This window comes from Podarcis pityusensis (genome assembly GCF_964106645.2).
Source record: "Podarcis pityusensis genome assembly, chromosome: 8".
Taxonomy (NCBI): Eukaryota; Metazoa; Chordata; class Lepidosauria; order Squamata; family Lacertidae; genus Podarcis; species Podarcis pityusensis.
In genome coordinates this window covers 5,661,097-5,680,504 of record NC_138033.1, presented here as the reverse complement: position 1 = coordinate 5,680,504, position 19,408 = coordinate 5,661,097, and the positions used below count along the sequence as shown (strand labels likewise).

Sequence of the window (19,408 nt, the reverse complement as noted above, 5' to 3'; positions counted from 1 at the left end):
CACACGCACCCCAGAATAGCTGGAAACCGACCAATCACCATCAATGTGCAGAGAACAAAACAATATCATGCTAAATAAATAACTAAACCGGGTGTTCAAAGGTCTTAAAAGGCCTCGGGTGATTTATTTCACGAAGTATTCCCTTGGCACTGAAAATGTGTTAAAATAGGCACCAGGAGAGTCTCTTTCGGGAGAGCATTCGTCAGGTGGTGGTAATACTCAGAAGAGGGCCTCTGTAGATTATGGGATGGGGAACCTGTGGCCCACCAGATGCTGGTAGACTACAATTCCCATCATTCCTCTCTCCAACGGCCATGCTGGTGTTCTTTAGGTCAGCCTTTCACCACTTGAGCCCAGTTCTGGACTACAGTTCCCATGATGCCCCAGCCAGCAGCACGGCTGTAGACCAACCAGGGACGAGAACCCTTTTCAATAGGGGGCCACGTTCTATTCTGGAGAAAATTCCAGGGGCCACATGCCAGGTGAAATATACTCGGAGTCGAGACTTGATTTCGTGCTCTTTATTCAGCTCATATAGCGAGGAATGGAAGTTCCCCCAGAATGTCTGCTTTATATACATTATTTACACAATGGGCCCCACGTGATTGGCTAATTCTGGGATTCTCCTGTAGGCCAATCAGGTTGCGGATTCCCTTCCACCTGGAGCTGGATTGGGTGGCTCCTGTGGACCAATCAGACTGCTGCATTCTGGACCCTATTGTTCTAGGACCAATCAAACTGCTGCCTTTTGGATCCTATTCAACTCACTACATAACACCAGGTCAGAGGTCAACGTGGGTGGAGAAACTGATGCAAAGTTTACCTAGTTTGCACACAGAGAGAAACACTTAACTGTGGAGGGGGAGAAAAGTACAATACTCTTAACTGAGTAAATAATGAAGAGGCATTCTCAGAGGTCATGGACAAATTCCAGCCAGGCAAAACCAATCAAGGTGGGTGCAGAGCAGGGGTGGTGGGGTGTGGTTAGGGAAGGGGCGTCCCAGGGGCCAGATAAGAATTTGCAGCCACAATCAGCCAACAGTTCTACGGCTCCTCACCCCCTGCCACACACTTTTCTACTTGATGTTTTTTGGGAGTGGTTGCAAGCTGCCAGGGCTGCAGCTTCTATCGAGATTTGCTCCTGCAGCCCAGAAGACACAGGTCCCGGGGTTTATGGATTAATAATAATAATAATAATAATAATAATAATAATAATAATTTATTATTTATACCCCACCCATCTGGCTGAGTTTCCCCAGCCACTTTGGGCGGCTCCCAATCGAGTGTTAAAAACAATACAGCATTAAATATTAAAAACTTCCCTTCAGATGTCTTTTAAATTTAAGATAGCTGCTTATTTCCTTTACACCTGAAGGGAGGGTGTTCCACAGGGCAGGTGCCACCACCGAGAAGGCCCTCTGTCTGGTTCCCTATAACTTGGCTTCTCGCAGCGAGTGAACCGCCAGAAGGCCCTCGGAGCTGGATCTCAGTGTCCGGGCTGAACGATTGAGGTGGAGACTCTCCTTCAGGTATACAGGACCGAGGCCATTTAGGGCTTTAGAGTCAGCACCAACACTTTGAATTGTGCTAGGAAATGTACTGGATAAAGGAGAATTACCAAGCCGTACAGCATTGTCCAGCGGAAAGAGAATGTCTTACCCAGCGAACCACATTCCCTTTCAGAAAAGGAGGCAGGGAGAGATTAACGCAGATTTGACTCACAACAAAGGGGTGGGGGCGAGGGAGGGGGTAAATTAGGCAAAATTAAATGGATCTTTTTCTCGCTAATTCGCAGACTGGCGTCCAAAGGGGATTGCGAATCAGCAAAGCCTCATTAGAGAGGTGTGCAGTGTAATGCCTTTTAACTCAGCAGGGTGTTGTTCCGTGCTGGGAGAAACAGGCGCATTTTCACGGCCAAGGCAGGCCCCGGTGCTTTGCCACCCTGTGCCCTGCAAACCTGTGTCCCAGGATCTCTTGCAAAATGCACAGAAGATGTCAGTTTCCAAGGCGCAGGACACAGACTGCTGGTGTCAGCCTCCCTAAAATCCAGAACGGCTCCCAGCAAAGACTTGGGGTCCATTGCTTCGATTTTTGCACTCTTGTATGCAAGCCTGCGAGGGACGAGGGTGGCGCTGTGGGATAAACCACAAAGCCTAGGACTTGCCGATCAGAAGGTCAGCAGTTCGAATCCCTGTAATGGGTTGAGCTCCCGTTGCTCGGTCCCAGCTCCTGCCAACCTAGCAGTTCGAAAGCACGTCAAAGTGCAAGTAGATAAATAGGTACCGCTCCGACGGGAAGGTAAACGGCGTTTCCGTGCGCTGCTCTGGTTCGCCAGAAGTGGCATAGTCATGCTGGCCACATGACCCGGAAGCTGTACGCCGGTTCCCTCGGCCAATAAAGCGAGATGAGCGCCGCAACCCCAGAGTCGGTCACGACTGGACCTAATAGTCAGGGGCCCTTGACCTTTTATGCAAGCCTGCGTTCAAAGTTTATCTGCATTCACTCAAGGTTGGCTTTTCATAGAGTGGTGGAATTGTGGGGTTGGGACAACCCAACGTCTCTTTAGCATCCTCCAATGAAGAAGAGTCCACCACCTTCTGAAAGGTAGTCTCATCCACTGTCAAAACAGCTCTTATGCTCAGAAAGTTCTTCCCAAAGCTTAGTCGGAATCTCTTTTCTTGTTCTTTGAAGCCATTGGTTTGGGTACCACCTTCTAGATACCTTCTGCCTTTGGGTACAAGCTTGCTCCATCTTCCATGTGGCTGGGGAGCCACAACGTCACAGTCATGGTTTACCCTTCATGAACTTGCTGAATCCAAGCTGGTGGCCATCACTAATGACTCAGCGTAAGGCAGATTCTTGTGTTCCTGAGAGCACCCTTTTCTGCCTGCTTTTATGCCCTACCTTTGCCTTCACTTGTCTCCTCCTCTTTTGAACTTTGAATTGCAAGATCCTCGGGGCAGGGAACTGCTCTGCTTTTCTTCCACTTAAATAATAAATCATAATCATAATCATTTATTATTTATACCCCAGCCACTCTGGGCGGCTTCCAACAGAATATTAAAAACAATACAGCGTCAGTCATTAAAAACTTCCCTAAACAAGGTTGCCTTCAGTTGTCTTTTAAAAGTAAAATAGTTGTTTATTTCCTTGACATCTGCTGGGAGGGCGTTACACAGGGCAGGCACCACTACCAAGAAGGCCCTGCCTGGTTCCCTGTAACCTCACTTCTCGCAGCGAGGGAACCGCCAGAAGGCACTCGGAGCTGGACCTCAGTGTCCAGGCTAGATGATGGGGCCCAATCTTACATCCTGCCTTTTTTTTATTGTCATGGAGCTCAAGGTGGCATAGTTGTGGCTCCCAGACAGTCCCTCATCCAGGCACTGACCAGACCCCGACCTGCTGGGCTCCAGCCAGGTGGGGAGTCTTCCCAGTAAGGGAGAGAGATTCAATTCAGCTCAGTTTTCAGGCACCTTTGCTACCTAAGCAGCAGCTTCCGGAAACAAGATGCAAACTGAAACACAGTTGTCCTTTGAAATTTACATGCCTCCGAATTTTGTGGCGCCGTTCTCCATCCAAGTAACATCTACAGAAATGTGTGGACAAGTTGTGTGTGTGCAAAATGCCATGCAAAGATATGTGCGCTAGGAGAAATTCACACTAGAATACTGATGACATTTCACAAGGACTTGTTTTTTTAAAAAAAAAAAGTCATAGAAAATGGAGAAAATGGGAGAAACCAAAACTAAATTATCCATGTACCCATAACCTGCAGACCACACCCTTTCGGTCCATGCAAGCTTCAGAGAGGCACATCCATTGATGATGGTTCATAAACAAACATACTTGGGGTGGGGTGTCAGTTTGGATGACACTCGTAGGTCTCTTCCAAACCTGGGGTCCTATGTAAGCAACTGTAGAATCAATAAGAGGATACCAACTCAACCAGTTTCTTTGTTAAGGTAGTGGACTTAGCCAGCCAAGTACACCCATTTACATATCCAAAGAGGTTGCCCTGTTGCCATAGAGACAAGCCAGGGAAACTTCCCTTATCTACTTGGAAGTGGCATCACCTTGTAAGGTAGAAGAACCATAGCCAGAGCTTAATGTTTGAGTTTTGGCTACTGCTGGAAGTTGAGGGCTCTGCTTTGTGCTGGACCCAAAGTGGTAGCTTGGGGCTTCCCTGGCAACTGAGTGAGGAGGTAAGATCTGTTGGGGTGTCAGTGCTGTGAACCTCTCCCATCCTATGCTCAGGTTGTATACCTGTGTAAATAAAACCCTATATCCTAAAGATATCACAGTGTCCATTGACCTTCATTCCAAGTTAGCCAAACCCTAGATAAGTGCAGGCAATGTTGGAGTCTCTCGCCACTCTGAGATTGGGGTGCACACAACATTGGTGTCAGAAGTGGGGGGTTGTGTTTCCTGGAGGAGGAACTGGCAGTGAGGTGTGCCTGAGTTAAGATGGAGAGACAGAGACATGTTCTGCTCTCTGCCGGACTCAAAGCTGTGGCTTAGGACTTCCCTGGAAACTTAATGGGGAAGCAAGAACTGTTGGAAGGTTGATGCTGTGATCCACTTCATCCTTTGTAAGCGCTGGAACCCCGGAGTCTCTCAATGCTCAGAAACTGGGGTGCACACAACAATATAAAACGAGGGGACTTCAGAGCCAAAGAACAAGAGACGTTCAATATTCCACTTCTCTAGCATTGAGAGAGGGAGGGAGTCCAGATTTGCAAGAGGGAAACTTCCCTCTTTCCTTCTTTTTCACCTGAGCTTCCTAGTCTCTGCTTCCACCAAGGAAGGTGGCAAATTGGATCAGAGATTGCAAGGCAACGGTGGCCATAAACCTTTCTCAGGTTGCGACTGACCCTGCCAGTTCTGAGGTACTTCATTAGCAGCAACTGGGAGAGAAACTGGGGGGGAATCGCAAAAGCATGATTAAGGAAGCCTCAGGCATTGACGCAGGAGGGGAGATTAAGAGAGCGTGGGATTTATAGCTTGGGGAAATGGGTGAGAGCCAGATGGGTCTTGGGGTGGCAGCACAAAATATTACATGGGTGCAAGGTGGATAGAGGATCACCTCTCTCTCTCCCTCCCCCCTCTCCTCTCCTCTGGGCTGCAGGAGGGGGAGGCATGAAAGAGATTTATTTTACGCCTCCTCTGAGGCAACTCTCACACATACGCATCTGCTGTTCAGTAGCAGATTGCGACTTGTTACTAGGACATGCGGTGTATCACATTTGGATTTTGGCAGGAAAAATCTCGCACGCAGCATGGGTCGCTCTTCCGCGTTTGGCATGTGCCTGCCATGCGGAGCCAAATGATCTAGGTGCCTGCCTGCATGTGCTCTTACCTCTGAGCATGGACAGAGATGAACACAATAGGATTCCCACCCCAAAACCCAATTCATTGCACACTTGTTTCAAGAGTCTCCTGGGAATGTTTAAGAAAAGACCTCTTTCTACCGGTCCACATATTGTACCACAGTGTGGTACGTTGGCTTGACAGCCACGGACAGAAAGTCTCTACAGAGGGTGGTGAACACAGCACATGATATCATGGGCTGTCCCCTGAGAACGCTAGATGACATCGCAAGGGACCGTTGCCTTAGGAGAGCGAGAAAAATTCTCAGGGACGATTCACACCCTGGCCAGCACCTCTTTAATCTTCTACCCTCGGGCAGGAGATATAGAAGTATAATCAGTCGTACCAACAGGCTAAAAAAACAGTTTCTATCTGTGGGCTGTTAGGCTGCTGAATGGAAAATAATATAGTGCAACTGACTTTCCGGGTTGGTGTGTTGTGTGACAAGCACTCAGAGTGCAATGAGATTGAGTGTTTGTGGGGGTGGGGAGGGAGACTCGGTTAATTTCATTGTACACAGGTTGTACATTGACAATAAAGTTACAGTGGATGCTCGGGTTGCGAACATGATCCATGCGGGATGCACGTTTGCAACCCACAACGTTCGGAACCTGCGTCTGCGCACATGCAGGTTGTGATTCGGTGCTTCTGCGCATGCGCAAAGGGTGATTTAGCACGTCTGCACATGTGCGACAGCCGAAACCTGGAAGTAACCCGTTCCGGTACTTCCAGGTTTCGGCAGTCCTCAACCCGAAAAAATGCAACCTGAAGCAGCTGTAACCTGAGGTATGACTGTATTATTATAAAAAGTCACGTACTGGATCTAGCCCGTTTGCAGCAGTCATCCATCCAGGTACTCACAAACAGGGTTTTAAAAGGTCGACCTGGCATAGTGCTCTTGAATATGGAGGGTCCATTTCACTTCCATAGCTGGCAGCTGCTTAAACAAATTTGTCCGATCGTTTTTCAGAGCTGCTGCAGCTAATGGGTCATAAATATGCCTCATGGAGTGTGCTCCTTAAACTGATATGACTGGCACTCCTGTGAAAGCCCTTGCTGATCTCTGGAACATCTCATTGGCTAGGGTCGTTGCCCCCTGAGTGCCCTCTCCCACTTCGTGGAGCCAGTTTGGCTTTCTGACATACTAGAGCTTACGGTGAGGAAACAAGCTGGGAGACAGCTCAGACGCGAGTGGAGGGAAGCTCGGGTGTAATGCAATTGCACAGTGTTGAGGGCTCATCGTCGAGCCTACCTAGTGGCAGCGAAGGCAGCAAAGAAGGAAAAGAGTGTGTCCTCAATGTGCTGTCCGGCAGAGCTTTTCCAGGTAGTGTGGGGTCTCTTACGGTCTGGCCCAAAGGTAGAACCAAGAGTAGTTCACTGTGACTCGTTTGCAAAGCGTTTTGAGGACAAAATCCTCAACGTTTTTCAAGAGGGAGTGGTTCTTGCCTGCTTGAAGGAGGCTTGAACAAACCCTCCCTGGATTGGAAAATCAAAGTTGACAGTCTTCCCTTCTTGGGCAAGGTTCTTGAGCAGGTGGTCGTGGACCAGATCCAGGCACTCTTGGAGGAAACTGATTTTCTAGATGCATTTCACTCGGGGTACAGGCCCGGTTTGGGAAACTCTCTGTCGGGAGAAAGAGAGGTGGAATGTGTTGCTGTTAATTCTCCTTGACCTCTCAGCAGGCTTTCATTGCCATCAGCCATGGTCTCCTTCTGGAGCGGCTGTCTGAGTTGGGGGTGACAGCGCTTTGCAGTGGTTCTGGTCCTATTTGGATGGTTGTTTCGCAAGGGTGATGCTTCGGCCCCATAGGTCCTTCACTGTGGGGCTCTTCATGGCTCAATTTTATCCCCTATGCTGTTTAACATCTACATGAAACCACTGAGTGGGGTTATCTAGAGGCCTGGAGTCCGTGATGACACACAGCTCCAGTTTTCCTTTACATCTTCAGGTTTGGCAGTGGGTGTGCTGGACCGTTGTCTTGCCTTGATAATGGCCTGGATGGGAGCCAAAAAACTGAAGCTCAATCCAGATAAGGCTGAGGCTCTGTTGGTGGGAAGTTCCATAGACCGGACGGCTGGGAGGTTGCCTGCTCTTGATGGGGTTCCACTTCCTTTGAAGGACCTGGTAGCTTGGGGGGCACTTCTGAATTTTTCGCTGTCTCTTGAGTCTGAAGTGGTCTCAGTGGTGCAGAGTACCATCCATCAGCTTCGGCTGGTGGCCCAATTGTGCCCTTATCTGGACAGGGATAGTTTGCCTTCTGACATCTACGCTCTGGTAACCTCTAGGTTAGATTACTGCAACACATTATACGTAGGGCTGCCTCTGAAGACGGTCCAGAAACTAGGCTGCTATGAAGTATATATTTTTTATTTTATTTTTGAAAAGACACTTTTTAAAAAAAGGATCTGGTGCACATGGTTGCATTGTTTTGTGCTATATGGTTGCATGACAGCCATATTTTCATAGAGGGGATGAAGAGAGCAAAATGATTAGGAGAAGTCAACATTTTTCTCTAGAGCTTACTGAACTTTTTGCCCCATCAATTATTTCGAATAAAAGGTAAAGGTACCCCTGACCATTAGGTCCAGTCATGGACGACTCTGGGGTTGCCCACTCATCTCGCTTTACTGGCCGAGGGAGCTGGCGTTTGTCCACAGACAGTTTTTCTGGGTCATGTGGCCAGGATGACTAAGCCTCTTCTGGCGAAACCAGAGCAGCACATGGAAATGCTGTTTACCTTCCCGCCGCAGTGGTACCTATTTATCTACTTGCACGTTGACATGCTTTCGAACTGCTAGGTCGTCAGGAGCAGGGACCGAGCAACGGGAGCTCACCCCATCGCGGGGATTCAAACCGCCGACCTTCTGATCGGCAAGTCCTAGGCTCTGTGGTTTAGATCACAGTGCCACCTGCGTCCCTTATTATTTCGAATAGTGGAACACAACTCTGGCTCGTGCAGAATTAGGATTAGAGAGATCATCCAGAAGCCCATGTCCTCTGCACTTCAACTCTGCCCAGTTCCTAGCCCTATGTGTTTGCCCTCCCCATGATTGCTGCTGCCTCCAAGGTAGCTTGGTTTTCTCCCAGTTGTGGAATGAAAACGGCACTGCAAGGAACGATGGCAGTTTGACACCTGTCATGGCTGCAAGAGTGAATTGCGGCCCAAATGAATGTTTGCAAGGATGATTGGCAGCTAGAATTAGCAGTAGCCCTCTGATTCATAGTCTATTTCTGACATGGCCCTCGGTGCTGAATAAGAGTCATTCCTCTCTCCCCCCCCCACCCCAATAAAACATAACCTTGTCACACGTATGGACCCACAAATGTCTCCTAGGCTTTGAGCAGCGTCTCAGGACCCGCCGGTACAATCATGCAACCTCAACATGTGCTTTTTAGTTTAGAAAGACAAGCAACAAGTAACTGTCTGCTGTTTAAGAGGAGTGTGGAATGTTGAACAGAAATCCCAGTTAAAGCAGATGATTCTCCTTCCTGCCATCACCACCAAAGTTATTCCTTTGCCTCCACCAGCGGCGTTACGGGTGCAAATTCAAGAGGTGTAGTTTTCCCCCCTCGACCGATGAAACGCAGTAGATCTACCTGGTGAATTTTTGGTACATGCACTGCTATAACCTGCCTGGTACGCGCAACACACATCTCCAGTCAATGCACAGGTTTGAATAAAATATTAACAGACACCTTAAAAGATGAAAAGTAGGCTGACACATTCTGCCTGCCATCAACGGCTTGTTAGGGAGAGAGATAAAATAGTCTTACCGCACCTCTAAGAGATGTTGTAATAAATTATTTTCACTGGTATCCTGCCCTTCCTCAAGACGTACCTTCACAACCACCCTGTGAGGGAGCTCTGTGCCATCACCCAAATACTAGATCTTGCAAGCTGATCTGACTCCTGGTGAGTTTCACAGCAGAGCTAAGATTTGAACCGGGATCAGATGCCCACAGCTTTCATCATTCTCTTGTGCTTAACCTGGAGGAGGGAACTTACACCCAAGCTTTTCTGAACCAGCCATCTCAACATCTAGATTCTAAACACGGAGCAAGAAATAAGCAGGATCGATCAAAAGAGGGGGAAGGAATCCTCTCCCTATTGTGCCCATTGTGCAGATGGGGAAACTGAGCAAGGCAAGCAGCAGAACATCATGGGGCTGGGCATTGGCGGGGTCTCCTGCTCTGCCAATAAGACCACCACCCCAACAATAATAACACTAACACACAAACACACACACAAACACACACACACACACACACACACAACTGCACAGAGCCCCTCAGAAGGCTAGAGGCCATGGGAATGAGTCCTCCAGCCACCTTCTCTGACTCTCTCAGATTCAGGGATCTCCTAGCTGCAGCCTTTCTCAACCTGTGGGTCCCCAGATGTTGTTGAACTACAACTCCCATCACCCCTCGCTAGCAAGGCCAGAGCTCAGGGATGATGGGAATTGTAGTCCAACAAAATCTGGGGACCCACAGGTTGAGAACTGCTGTAAGTGCAAGCCACTCAGTCAGCCAACCCAGATCTTGCATCCGGCAACCGAAACCATGACACCACCAGACACAATAGTTACAAGCGCTATAATAAGAACAAGTTTGCGTCCAGTTCCTTTCAGCCCCCCAACTCCCCCAGCGCTTGCTCTACCCTACAAGACAACTCACGAGATTGGCAAAATGGGCGCGGGGCTGGAATTGGCATGCCAGGGCCATGAGACAAGCCAAGAAGAAGAAGAAGAAGAAGAGTTTGGATTTGATATCCCGCCTTTCACTCCCCTTCAGGAGTCTCAAAGCGGCTAACATTCTCCTTTCCCTTCCTCCCCCACAACAAACACTCTGTGAGGTGAGTGGGGCTGAGAGACTTCAAAGAAGTGTGACTGGCCCAAGGTCACCCAGCAGCTGCATGTGGAGGAGCGGAGACGCGAACCCGGTTCCCCAGATTACGAGACTACCGCTCTTAACCACTACACTACACTGGCTCTCACTGGTGTGCATTTTATTATTATTATTATTATTATTATTATTATTATTATTATTATTATCATTATATATCATCCTCTCCATCTCAAACAAATATCTCCTAGGGAGACAGTCCTTGCCAGGGGACATCCCAGGGTGATGGACTCTGCCTCCAACAATTTGCCTCCAAGTTGGGGATGGGAGAAGGTGGGAAATGGAGCAGGCAAAAAAATTATGTCACATTGGGAGATTCACTGCACAGCACAGGAGAGCATCAAATCCGTACCCACTTTGAGGCACCTACACGTCTCACTTCCGTCATTTGGAAACTCCCCCCCCCCTTCTTAATGTGGGGAGGGAGTTGAGGAGGGAAAGTCCCCCTGATTTTGGGATCCGAGCAGTTGCGTATTGGATGTGAATTGTTTTCTGGGGAGGGGGAAATCTCCTCTCGTCTCCCAGGTTTGGAATCTGAAACATATAAACAACTGATGGTTTTTAGGGTGTGTTGAGACACTTATGGCTCAATATGGTTGCTGAACCAGGGGGAAAGGGGGGCTTGCTCCCCTCGGAACTGCAGGGCTTCAGGTCCCACGAACTACTTTTGGCCAGGCGAAAATTCAGTTTGTTTATGTGCAGGATCCAGCCTCTTCTCCCAACCCGGCGCTGGTTTCTCTTAGTCCAGGATGTGGCCATTGTGGAGCCCAAATCACTCAGACTGAACTAGACTGAACCGGGGAGTGGGGACGCACACGCGCCTATTCCACTCTGTCAGAGTATATTGAACGGCAATCAGAAATAATTCTTATTTATCATATATTTTTTTTAATTAAAAAAAAAGTTTGGGGGTGGAGGAGTGGGTAACGCATGCATGTCTCTGCAAAAGCGAGGTGGTGGCGGCGGCGGATTATCTTCTGAGATCCTTCAAAACTGAAGGTGGTGTCTATAGCAACTGTCCTAGCTAGAAAGATATGTGAGATGGGGGACATAAAGGATGGAGGGAAAAAGTGTGGGATGGATATTTTTTTTTAAAAAAAAAAATCATAATATTATTGAGAATTCAATCTCAGAAAGGAATCTTGGTACAAGATTTTTAATTGTTTTTTTTTTTTAAGGTGGGTCGGGATCTGGACACCATGGTCCCAGGTTTTTATTTTTTAAAGTGAGTAGGAATTTTGGAGCTGGATTTTCATTTCTTCTCATATGTATTTTTCATAGCGGGTGGAGGAATTAATCACACCTCGACGCCGTATTTTAGCTAAGCACGGCTAAAACGGCACACGTTTCCAGGGCGAGGCAAAGAGGTCTCTCTCTCCATCTCTCTTTATCCCAATGCTGTCAACACAACCGGATCTGCAATTGGCAGGTGGTGAGGAATGCCCTCAGGAGGCCAGAGCCTCGCGGCCCCCACCCGCCCCCGAGGGTGCTATCATGTGGCGATCGCTGACCGGCACCAGGCTGTGGCTCAAATCGGCAAGCGTCTGGCGCGCAGTGCCCGGAGAGGAGGGAAAGGGAACGGACCCGAGAGTCAGCGGCGATGAAGAACGACAGAGAGAGTAAGAAGTAAACGGGAGCAGGGAGGGAGGGAAGGCTCAAGACAGCCCGTGGTCCCGATCCTGATCGACAGCGGATCACCCAGAGACCCAGAAGCTCCCCAACACACACTACTCCCCCGCCATCGGATCAATCCAAGCAAGAAAAGGGGATTTGGGTAGGTGGGTGGCGGGGAGGAAATGAAGGAACAGGAACCCCTCTCTCTGTTACCCCGACACGCACACGCACGCACACACGATCCTCTGCCCCGCGAGCGGAAAAGGACCCCCCACGTCGCCCCAGCACCTACCTTCCTCTGCGCCTCCTCTCAGAGAGACCCCACAGCTGTGGCTGAGCCAAGCCGGTCAGTTCCTCGCCATGGTCTTTCTCTCGCGCTCTCTGCCCGCCGCCCTCCTCCCCACGTTGTTCTTCAGCAGGGCTGGGCGCCGTGTGCGAGGGCTGGGAGCCGTGCCTAACACGAGGGGGTGGCGGTGGAAGTCCGAGAGCCCCCAGGTCCTGGTCGCTGCCCCCACCAGCCAGAGAGTGTCCCTTCCTCGGAGCCAGAGACAAGAGAGAGATGGAGAGCGAGCCCGCCTCTGGTGAAAGGAGGAGGAGGAGAGAAGGGGAGGGGCAGCGCTGGTGCGGGGTGGGGGGGAGGTTGTGGGAAGAGAGAAATGAGCCCTCAGGACCCACAGAAAGAAGCTATGGGGCGGGAGGGGGGTGCAAGGAAACCCCCGCCGCCACCGGGAAAGGGAAGCGATGCAACTCTGCCCTATCTGGGTGGTGGTTAGCAGAGCCCACGTTGCCAGGGAGTGTGGCCGAGGCGTGAGAGCTGCGTGGAAGAACGCCAAGTCTGCTGCTTCGCCATGCCCGGATCGGGTCCAGGTTTCTGCTCAAGGCAGCCCCAGCCACCCACCCACTCGAGCAGCCGGGCAGCTCCCTTCGCCCCCAGCAAATCAGTACCACGGTGAGTCTGGACAGAGAATAGCCATTTCAGCACCAGGAAACGGTGGACAGCTCCCGCAGACCGGACAGCGCATCCAATGTATTTGGGGAAGGGGGCGTTGGAGAGAGAGGGCGCGACTCGCATTTTAACAGTGCAAAATTTGGTATCTCTGTATTATTGCTTCTAAAGTTGTGTTTAGAAAGGAAGGAACACGAGAGTCGCATCCACTTCAAAATAAAAATAAAAAGATGGTTTGACGGTTGTGGGCAGCTGGGTATGAGGCTGACAACCTTTGGTTTAAGCCCCAGCTCAGGCCCATGAACTAGCTAGCCTTGGGCAGCTATCTGCACAGGCACGAATACACAAACTTCTTATTCAGCCTCTGTTCTTCTATCTGTAAAATGGGAATAAGGTTCATTGGCCAAGGCCTTCGCAAAGGCAAGAATGAGCCTTGGGCAACAGAACCATCAGACAGAGTTTGTTGGTCCCTGGAGAAAAGGAAAAGTAAGGACTGAGGATTACTCTTACTAGCTCATTGTTTGTAAACGTGCAGTACCTTTTTTATGAACTAGCTGCAATGTGTGACTTAAAGCCTTGCAAAGACAGTGCCTCTGTTTTATTTTTGCAGTTTATGTTAATGCACAGGTGGTTTTTTTTAATTGACTCGAGACGTCTTGTACTGAAAATCTGAAATGAATAAAAATTATTCAAAAATAGGGAGAACATGCAACTGGAGAAAATAATAATAATATAATAATAATTTATTATTTATACCCCGCCCATCTGGCTGGGTTTCCCCAGCCACTCTGGATGGCTCCCAACAAAATATTAAAATACAGTAATCCGTCAAACATTAAAAGCTTCCCTAAACAGGTCTGCCTTCAGATGCCTTCTAAAAGTCTGGTAGTTGTTGTTCTCTTTGACATCTGCTGGGAGGGCGTTCCACAGGGCGGGTGCCACTATGGAGAAGGCCCTCTGCCTGGTTCCCTGTAACTTGGCTTCTCACAGTGAGGGAATTGCCAGAAGGCCCTCAGTGCTGGACCTCAGTTTCTGGGCAGAACGATGGGGGTGGAGACGCTCCTTCAGGTATACTGGGCCTTTGAGGCTGTTTAGGGCTTTCAAGGTCAGCACCAACACTTTGAATTGTGCTCGGAAATGTACTGGGAGCCAATGTAGGTCTTTCAAGACCAGTGTTATGTGGTCTCTGCAGCAGCTTCCAGTCACCAGTCTAGCTGCCGAAAACAAATGCAAGGCCATTTCCAGATAGCGTTGCTTCTTCACTTAAAATATGTCCATCCATCCTGTAAGATCACAAGAAGGAGGCATTGCTCAGAGTTCCACATCTGTGCAGCTAGGGCCTGTTCTAGGTCCATCAAACACCTTAACCAGCACTAGTCTCTGGCTTCTGGCTTGGGGGCACGGGGCAGGTGGGGAGCAAAAATGAAGGAGGAAAGGAGTTGTCCCCGTTTATTTCATTTGGGTGTTCCCGATGCTCAGAATCCACCTCCAAAGAACTGGTTTAACATTTTTAGGCCTCCTCCCCAACAAGAAAACTGTGCAAACTGGCTAAGACTGATGAGAACTGCCGTGCAAAACATCTGGAGGTTGCCTTGTTAGGGAAGGGGCTGGCACATCTGAAAGTTACTTAAAAGACATTCCTAAAGATCTGCACCATTTCTTGGGTTGGAGAAAAAAGCATTTCATGTGTATCTTGTGCATGATATTTAATATGCTTTTGAATTCTGGTGCTGGAGGAGACTCTTGAGAGTCCCATGGACTGCAAGAAGATCAAACCTCTCCATTCTTAAGGATATCAGCCCTGAGTGCTCACTGGAAGGACAGATCCTGAAGCTGAGGCTCCAAGACTTTGACCACCTCATGACAAGAGAAGACTCCCTGGAAAAGACCCTGATGTTGGGAAAGATGGAGGGCACAAGGAGAAGGGGACGACAGAGGACAAGATGGTTGGACAGTGTTCTTGAAGCTACCAACATGAGTTTGACCAAACTGTGGGAGGCAGTGGAAGACAGGAGTGCCTGGCGTGCTCTGGTCCAGGGGTCACGAAGAGGCGGACACAACTAAATGACTAAACAACAACAATCAAGACTGTGAACACTCTCTGCTATATATCAACAATGGTATATATGTTTACACACGAACACACACTACATATATAGATATAGAACATGTAAATTGCCCAAGGCAATCACAATACGGTGCCCTGAAAAATAAGTTTTTGTTTCCTGGTATAGCTTATGCACATTGGAGCAAGTTTGCATAATTCATCTGCTTGCTCTCCTGAGATTTTATTCAACCATGCTCCCGGGCTTCTGAGCTGTCAGCCAGCTGTGTCCACATACATTCAGGCACAACTTCATTGGCATGTGGACTAGAAACTTGTTGTTTTTTTTAAAAAAGTAGAAGGCAAATAACAAAACAAAATGCATACACCAGCTTTTATTTCTTTTACCAAAATATCCTGCCATTTCCTCAAGACCTCTCTCCTCCTCCAGAGGGCTTACAATACAATTTTTGAAAAAAATAGTGTTAAAAAACTAAAAATGGCCACAAGGGGAGGGGATTTAAGCAGCCAAAAGAAAATTCACAGCAGCAGCAAATAAAATTTAGTTGGGGGCCAAAAGATCTATTAGAAATCTATGTCTTAGCCAGTTGCTGAGCAACATAAGAAGCTGTGGGACCACAGGTTTGGATTTTAGTTTAAATATTTAAATATAAATTTTTGTATTGCTTCAGTAATTTAAAATTCTCATACTCTTACCTGTAAGTTTGAAACTGATACCTTGTTAGTCACATGTAGAGGAGTATTTAACAGAACGGAAAAGGCATCATGTTTGATGACCCTATAGGACATATCTTGTATCATACAGTGGTTGACATTTAATTACTTTTCAGAATATGTTTTTAGGGTTTATTGTACTCCTACTCTCCCGACAGGAAGAAAAATCCCATCATAAAATGGGGGGTCTTTAGTGGCCATTTATATATAGTCTCTATTGGTTGAAAAAAGTATGAAAATATATTTATCTTGGAAATTTCGTTCCATACTGCCTAAAGTATTTTTGGGTTCTCTATTTGTGGTGCAAATAAAAAACCAACCAATAGAGGTAGCAAAACAAAAAACACAAAAAACCCCACAACCCAGTTAAATCTGCAAGATTAAACTTTTATTAAAATGCCTGGATTTTTTTTTTAAAAAAATGTATTCAGAGTACAGTGGTACCTCGGGTTAAGTACTTAATTCGTTCTGGAGGTCCGTTCTTAACCTGAAGCTATTCTTAACCTGAAGCACCACTTTAGCTAATGGGGCTCCTGCTACCGCTGCACCGCCGGAGCACGATTTCTGTTCTCATCCTGAAGCAAAGTTCTTAACCTGAGGTACTATTTCTGGGTTAGCGAAGTCTGTAACCTGAAGCATATGTAACCTGAAGCGTATGTAACCCGAGGTACCACTGTAATGTAACCCACTTAACAAGTTTAGTCTTAAGCAGCATATAAAGAGATGAAATAACTAAATAAGCAAACTTAACAAGGCTATAGCTGCACTGACAGAAATTGGTTCTAACGTTGGTTGTTCAGAGGCATGCACTGTGGTATGAATTGACAGGAGGTTTTGCACAGCCATAGGGTGGGATAACCAGCCTCGTATAGCCAACATGCTTACGTGTCCAGAGGAGGGCAACCAAAATGGTCAAAGGCCTGGAAACGATGCCTTATGAGGAACCGCTAAGGGAGCTGGGCATGTTTAGCCTGGAGAAGAGGAGGTTAAGGGGTGATATGATAGCCATGTTCAAATATATAAAAGGATGTCACATAGAGGAGGGAGAAAGGTTGTTTTCTGCTGCTCCAGAGAAGCGGACATGGAGCAATGGATCCAAACTACAAGAAAGAAGATTCCACCTAAACATTAGGAAGAACTTCCTGACAGTAAGAGCTGTTCGACAGTGGAATTTGCTGCCAAGGAGTGTGGTGGAGTCTCCTTCTTTGGAGGTCTTTAAGCAGAGGCTTGACAACCATATGTCAGGAGTGCTCTGATGGTGTTTCCTGCTTGGCAGGGGGTTGGACTCGATGGCCCTTGTGGTCTATTCCAACTCTATGATTCTATGATTCTATGATTCTATTCTAAGTCTAATTAAAGCATGAAGGGGTTAAGACCATAAAGTAAGCTGTCCTGCCTGGATTTGCTCAGCTTGGGAGGGACTAGATAATCAGTCCTATTGTTCTCCATCAGCCTATCTGAGAAGCTCAGCGTGTGAGGAGGTCTGAGCTGGTTGCTGCAGCTCAGACCACATGGCTCTTACAAGCCTCTCTTGAGTTTCTGTACACACAAAAAAGGGAACTTTCACCACTGCAACTAAGCCAAGTTTTACTGCCTGTGCAACTTTTTCTGAATGCTATATGGAAAAGTACATGAATCTGACCTTTGGGTAGTTTGTAAGTAAAGTATTTTTAACTTACCAAACGTGTGGTTTTTTTCTATGCTAGGGAAACTGGGAGGAACTTGGAAGAATCCTCTGAGAATCCTCCGGAAAAACAATCTCTCAAAGGACCTGTCAACAGCATTTTACCATTGCACTGTGGAGAGTGTATTAACTTATGGTCTGTGTGTGTGGTTTGGGAGCTGCACGGCCAGGGGAAAAAACGGTGCTATCCAGGGTTGTAAAGACTGCAGAGAGAATAACTGGGTGCACTCTTCCCACCTTAGATCAAATCTATGCTGTCAGGTGCCATAAAAAAGCGGCAGAGATAGCGCGGGATAGTACGCACCCAGGAAATGATCTCTTTCAACTTCTGCCTTCTGGAAGAAGGTACAGGGTTATAAAGACCAGGACTAGCCGCCTGAGAAACAGTTTCTACACAAATGCAATTCTGGTTCTAAACGCAGCATAAGGGGTCTCTATAGTATAGTGTATTTTAAAATGGGGTTTCAGAGTTTTTAGGGGTTTTTGAATGTTTTATGTAGTTTTTCAATTTCATTGTTCTGCATGGGACAATGACAATAAAGATATCGTATATCAAAGGGCACAATTCCTCCCAAACATCCTGTATTTCCCCGCTTTACTCTGCTGCATATTCTGTGATTTTTAAATCTCTATTGGGGTTCTCTCACCTAAGAGTACCTGCCCCAAACTTGGGTCTTGGCATCCAAGAATTCATCTTTCTATATTATTATTATTATTATTATTATTATTATTATTATTATTATTATTTTCTTCTCCTGCATCACCTGATTCTCCCATATGCATGCAAAGAATTGGCCAGAAGGCACACTGATGATTGATTGATTGATTGATTGATTGCATTTACATTCTGCCCTTTTCTCCAATTAACTCATGGTTCTCCCCCTCCTCATTTAATCCCCACACAACAACCCTGTCAGGTAGGTTAGGCTGAAAGAGTGACTGGCTCAAGATTAAGGCTTCATGGCCTAGTGGGGATTTCAACCCTGGTCTCGCAGTTCCCCGTCCAACATTCTAACCATTATGCCAGACTGGCTCTCATCATGGCTCAGCAGCCTTGCTGAAGCTAAGTAGGTGTGGGTCTGATCTGTTGTGGATGGAAGGTTCTGTGGAAGAAAGGAGGTGCATTTAAAATTTTAATATTTTTAAGCAGGAGAAGGGAAAAGGGAAGCCATGCAAGGTAAATGACCAGCTGAAGTAGGAGCTCATGGATTAAAAGGTTTCCCATCCTGCTGAAACCATTAATACTTTAATAATTCTTTCAGTCCTCAGTCAGGGGTATAGTCAGGCTCTCTGCTGGTGCCCAAACACCCCCTTAACTGCTTGTTTTAAAACAAGAAAATTCCAGTCGTGCTGCAACCAAAGACAGCACAGGGATAAATCCTTAAAATGGCCACTAAGGCAGAAAAGGCAAAAAAGACTAAGGGGAGGACGACCTGGTGTCCCATATTCAAGAGAGCAAACCACACACAACTTCTGGAAGACAAAGAACTTGTCTGAGGGATGAGCACAGGGTCTACTTTTGTGGTTAGAACCTAAAAGAGGTGAAAACTACCATACTTGAAAGCACTAGACCATGGGTAGGCAAACTAAGACTGGGGGCCCAATCACCTTCTAAATCTGGCCCCCGGATGGTCTGGGAATCAGCGTGTTTTTACATGAGTAGAATGGGTCCTAGTATTTAAAATGCATCTCTGGGTTATTTGTGGGGCATAGGAATTCTTTTTTTTTTCTTCTTCAAAATATAGTCCGGCCCCCCACAAGGTCTGAGGGGCAGTGGACCAGCCCCCTTCTGAAAAAGTTTGCTGACCCCTGCACTAGACTTAGGGATCCAGCAACCACTGTTGAAAATGTCCGCCCTTAATTTGCAAGACAAATAAATGGGCATGGAAGAAAGACCATGTCAGAGGAATCTCCACTTATGAGGGATCCTTGAACAATCAGAGAGGGGCAGCGCTCCATGATGCTCTGATTCCCAGCCCCTGCCAAAAACAATTGCTATAGTTGTATTGTTTCCAGTGCCCGAAGTAGACCCTGTGAAGTTTGTAGACACGCCTAATTGGGGCTCATGAATTTCAATGGACTACATCCAACATTTGCAGTCCACCCAGCAAGGGCT

General features: G+C 47.4%; 1 protein-coding gene across 1 annotated transcript in view; it reads right to left on the bottom strand.

The window, feature by feature from the left end:
• Window positions 1-12,892, bottom strand: part of SLC8A2 (solute carrier family 8 member A2) — a 134,154-nt gene extending 121,262 nt beyond the window's left edge. The window contains exon 1 of the mRNA XM_081018650.1: window positions 12,176-12,892. The gene's annotated coding sequence lies outside the window, so the exon portion shown is untranslated. The remainder of the gene's footprint in view (window positions 1-12,175) is intronic.
• Window positions 12,893-19,408: the final 6,516 nt, after the last annotated feature.